Consider the following 6,000-nt stretch of genomic DNA (forward strand, 5'->3'; position numbering starts at 1 on the left):
AAAATAAAGTCATATTTTAGACCTCTGAACTACCGGGCGTTTTGAGAAGACTCCCATAAATTTCAAAAACTCTCAATTTCACTCTCTGAACTTTGAATTTAATGTAATGTACCCTCCTTCGTTAGTTTTTAAACGTTAACAGTGATAAAATGACCATTATACCCTTGATTTTTTTTTTTTTTTTTAAAAAAAAAACTTCTAAATTTACCATTAATTTCAAATTAAAAATTAAAAAAAAAAAAAATCACAAGATGACCCACGGTTGGGTCACCTTGTGACCCTTTTTTCCTTCATTTTTTTTTTTAAACAACAAATAAAAAATAAAAAATTGAAGGGTAATATGGCATTTTTAGGGTTTTTTGTTAGGGTTTAACGACAAAATTTGATGGAAGGGGGTAAATTAGATCAAATTGAAAGTTCGTTAGGTGAAAATGAGAGATTTTGAAATTTGGGAGGTCTTCTCAAAACACGTGATAGTTCAGGGGTCCTTGGTGAAATTTCCCTAAATAAATAAATAAAGCCTTTTATCTTTTATTGGGATGGGGACCACATGCTACATCACATAATTATGGTGTTAGAGAATGTTCCAATCACACTCAATCTATAGCAATGCTTGAAAGCTTGTTGAACGGATATCAATGGGAGCATTGATTTTGAGCTTCTTTAACTCTTTGAGTAAGGGCCCGTTTGGGAGTGCGATTTAATGTGGAAGGTACAAGGGATCCTTATCCCTTAAACCTAGGCAGGGTGCAGTTGGTTCTCAACCCTTAAATATCCAGGACAAGTGATCTGTCGAAAATGGTGTCCAAAACTCCAATTGATTGTATAATGTTTTGATTATTATTATAGAACAATAGACATATACACTTATATTATTGCATGTCATATATGTTTGATTGTGTATTGTCCGAATATATGCATCTAAGATCCCCAAGATGTATTGTATTTGAGTGATGGTGTGGGTATCACAGAAGATTATACTCAAATGTCCTTACAACTTATAAAACCTGTTGTTCGTAGTCATAAATGGAATTGAGAATGCCATCTAGACTATAACACATTAAACCTCAAATAACTTATCATGGTCATGAGAAGCAGGTGGGCTTCAGGTTAATATGTTGGGGGTATTGACAGGGTTGTGGCATACATTGAACAGGACCACGTGTAGTGACCTAATAATTAACTAAGCTTAGGTAGCTTAGTTAGAGGGTTAATTTGGGTTTTGGGTCACTAGGAATAGCTAGAAGGGCATTTTAGAAATTTTAGACTTTATGACCGGATGTACGTAGGAGGACCATTGTACGTACACTCTTGTCTTTAGTGAGTACGTAGGGGGACAATGATACGCACGCCTGCAAATAGTACGAGGATGTACGTAGGGGGACCATCTAGATGTATCCTGACTTTTGGATAATGTCTGAATGTACGATGCAACCTTTGGTCCATTGGGTAAACAGTATCGTATGTACGCCCCTATAGTACTGTACATACGCTACTTTTCATAACAACCTGCAACTCCCTCAGCTTTTTCTTACCTATAAATACCCCTTACCCCTTGCCCCCTCATGCTCATTTTTGCCCCCATGCTTTCTGAAATCCTCTATGTGAGTGATTTTGTGAGTTGCGAGAGTTCTTGGAGGAGAAGGAGAGATTTCTTGGAGGTTTTGCTTCAAGGAGGTAATCTTCTAAGCTTAGCTTGTTCCTCAGTCATTATGATGTTTAAGTGCTTTTCATAGTTTGCTTAGTTGATAGTTTGTAGCTTCTAGTCATGTTGTTGCCCTTAATCTTGGTTTAAGCATGGGTTAGCGTTTAATTCTTGTTGGGCATATTTCATTTTTCATGGAGGTATTGTTTTGAGATAGGAGGTCTTAGGAATCATTTTGGTAGCTTTAGAAGCAGTTTGGGAGGATAGGAGGATGGTTGAACCAAATGAGGTTCTACCTGAACCTTCTGGGCGGACGTACTGCCACAAGCCCGGACGTATGGCCAGAAGCATTCCAAGGAATGCCACTTTGGCTAGTCGCCTAATAGCCTTTGTTTTCATGTTCTAGGTTCGTTTTAGTTGGATTTAGAACTAATAATAGGCCTTTTCTCAGTAATTTGAGGTTATGGAGCCTCAAGGAGATTTTATGGAGAAGCCTCACGACCCGGGTGAGTACAAACTCACATATATGCTTGTTGTTACTTTTCTTGCAATGCACGATTATTTTATATATATATCAAACATACATATTTTGCAACTCTCATGAAATACATTTTGAAACTACTGTGAACTCTCTTTTGTGAAAACGTATGTTGATTAATAAGATAATGATGATACTTGTAAAAGCATGCATGTAAAAGACGGATAAGATTAATTGCATCATATGACATGGTATACCGGTACGTACGAGATAACAGCCATTGGCTTACTATACATGCTAACTTTATGGTCATGTGTGTGTATGTGGGCCTTGGATCCAATGGTTTTTGTGACTGGCGCAATCATTGCCAAATGGTTAGTTATTACAGGACGTACATCACTAGTGGAGTTTAATTTTCAAGATGCTAACGTTTGGTTAATGAAGGAATATGGCATAGTGGAGTCTTGGACTAAACAATTTACCCTTAAAGATGGATGGTTTTGGCCGATGTTCAGTTTTTGGAACAACGAAATGATTTTGGAATTTGAAAAGAGAAAAGGGATGTGCTTGTTATATGATCTCAAGACCCATAAATTGATTAAAAATCTAAGAATAAGAAGTGATCAAGCCTATGGATATTATCTTGTCAAGAATACTTTTGTTGAAACTCTAGTTTTACTCGATGAAGTACATGCTATATGAGAGTGTGAGAATTGTGCAAGGAAAGATCTGTGGTGCGACTCAGAGAAGTTCAAAGAAGAGAAAAGAAATAATTGTATGAGAGGAGAAGGCTAATTAAGCAAAACACAATATATAGAATAGGACTTTATGAAAATTCTGAAGCAATAACTTATCATTGTTTTGTTATTAATTTATCGGTTATTTAAGTTCATATAATTGTCATATTGCCTTAGCGTGAGGATCGATGCATAAAAAAAGAGAGTGCATACAAGAAAAATATGTATCTCCAAAAACTTTTAAATTGAATGGCTTGTTAAACCTTTATTCAATATGAAGGAATGTGTAATAACATATAGCATATGCATGTATGTTTGTGTTATGTATTTATGTCCTGTGTGTAAATCTAGAATAAAAAACCATGTAATTTCATAAAATTGTCGCATTTAAACTCCGTTTCTTGATTTATGAATTGTCTGTGTTTAATTTATGCTATTCAATACACCAACCGGTTGGCTAGCAACTTGGTTGATAGTCAAATGGTGGATATCTTAGAGAGCGGAAGAAGATATTTTAGATTGGTATTTCAAGTGTAAAGTCAGAGACTGAGAGACGGTGAGACAGTTGATTATTTTCATTGCATCAGGTCATGACTTATGCTTATACTCGAACTATGGCAATTTCTATAATATTGTAATATGCATTTAATATGATGTAGTATGATATAATTAGTATGCACTTTCAGTTTTACATTAAAAGTCAAGTTCCATGACCTGTATCATTTTAATGGAATATGTGCAAATTCCCTTACACTTCACAGAGAATAAGTGTCGTGCCACACAGTGGCGGAGCCAAACAATTCATATTGAGGGTCCTGCAAAATTTTTTTTGGGTGTCCTAACAATTTTCTCTATCCTAAAAATTTGGTAATTCAAACAATATATGCATCACAAAAAAATATCTATAAAAGTTCATAAATCTGTGCTCAAATTAATATATTATAAATGTAACATGTCGGCACTATATCAAAAAGACAAAAATACAAACAAAAAAAGTATCTAGAATTGCACTTTACTGTCTCTTAGAAGTACAAAATCATTAAATAGCGAATTTAAATTGAAGCTCTCAACAATTTTCCTTTCAATATGGAGAATTATACTATTCGCAAGAAAATCATCCTCCATTTTGTTGCAAAGTCGTGTTTTAACAATTTTCATTGCTGAAAATGATTGTTCGGTAGTTACCGTAGACACTAGAAGAGTCAAAACAAAAACAATTATCCTTTACAATTCTTCATAATTGGTTGATAAGGTCTTTTTTGTAGATATGTCTTTAGAATTTGGTCTCTATTTTAGATTTTTTTTTTTTTTTTTCCTTAAGCAAAGATTTATTGGCAGACTTACTACCTCAACATGACTTGGTTAGAATTTGATTGGAACTTATTGAAATCATTGGTGATCTTCATAATAGTTGGCAATTAAAATTAAATATTTCATACAATTAAAACATGTAACAAAAATATATATTCATAAGAAAAATAATTTAATTGAACAAGCTAAATATAAAAAGTTGGGGAAAATTCACTTTACCCCCCTGAAGTTTCAGAGATTTTTCAATTTGGACCTCAAAGTTTAAAAATTGGCAATGTACCCCCCTAATGTTTCAAAAAATTTCAATTTAAACCTTCCGTTACTATTTTTCGTTAAATTGGACGGAAATTTTTTTTAAAAAGCCTGAGGGTAATTAGGTAATTTCATAGATTTCCGTCCAATTTGACGGAAATTAGTAACAGAAGGTTTAAATTGAAAATTTTTGAAACATTAGGGGGGTACATTGCCAATTTTTAAACTTTGAGGTTCAAATTGAAAAACTCCTGAAACTTCAAGGGGGTAAAGTGGATTTTTCCCTAAAAAGTTTAATCATAAAATTTTACAAGCAATTGGTATCAATTATTGAAGGCTTTAAGACCTATACTTGGGGGTTATTTATTTATTTATTTATTTTTAAGTATAAACGTTAGGCTTCTTTGTTTTTTTTTTTTTTTTTTTAATCATGTTATAAAGTGCTGCTATGAGAGTTTAAAAGGTTTGGACTTTTGGAAAGTATTTGGAGTTTGGTCTCTCAACCAAGCGTACTGGCCCACTCATGTGTTAAAAGAAAGAAGGTAACGCTAGGGCTGGGTATCGGTCATATAGGTCTGGTTAATGGGCTTATCAGTTACCGACTGAGAAGTTATCGGTTAACCAAATCCTAACCGATTACCGACCGATAAGAAATATTACTGAAAATTATTGGTCATATTGGTAATCGGTTAACCGGTCGGTCAAATCGATTTTTGGTGGGCCTTTTATTGGGCTTTTAACTGGTTGCTAATTGGGCCAAAAATTAATTGTTTTGGAGGCCCAAATACGTTTTGTTGGGCTAACGCCTAAAATAGTTTATTAAAAATTAGTTGTTTTGGGGTATATTTTTGGCTAAAATAATTTATTGAAGCTTTTTTTTTATATTGATCCACTACAATATAAAATAAAAACCAAAACGACGTCGTTTTGGTTCCAATAATAAATATAAAATTATAAAAAATTAAAAATTAAAAAAAAATTATCAGTCATATCGATCATATCGGTTTTTCGATAACAAATTATTAACCGACCAATTATCGACCGATAAGCTTATCGGTATATAATTTTTAACCGATTACCGACCGATAACTATCAGTTACGGTTACTATCAGTTCGGTTAAATTCGGTAATCGATCGGTAATCGGTAACCAGTTAATCTGCCCACCCCTAGGTAAGGCAGTGGTCCATTAATGCATTAAGCCCATTGACCGATTGACTTATTGTAAGAAAGAAGCTGCAATAGTCCACAAACAGACAGAAATTTATTTAAACGATGCGTTGAATAAGTGAAATGTTTGTCATCGTCTTCTTCCCCTTTTCATATAACCTAAACCTAAAAGCCATAAACACTGAAATTGTTGCAGAAAAATTTCCAGAGATCCGGCACTGCTTGAGTCGTTTGCCCCTTATGTTTGATGAGTGAGTGTCGATCGTAAGTAAGAGAAAATAATTTTTTTTTTGGAGGTGCAATGTGGAACTTGGGTAGAAAAACAGAATTTTTTTTTTTTATTATTTTTTTATTTTTTAAATCTTTGGGGATGCTGCGGCACCCCAAAAGCCTAACGTGGCTCCGCCAC

The sequence above is a fragment of the Corylus avellana genome, chromosome 4 (assembly GCF_965113065.1).
Source record: "Corylus avellana chromosome 4, dhCorAvel1.hap1.2, whole genome shotgun sequence".
In the NCBI taxonomy this organism is placed as follows: domain Eukaryota; kingdom Viridiplantae; phylum Streptophyta; class Magnoliopsida; order Fagales; family Betulaceae; genus Corylus; species Corylus avellana.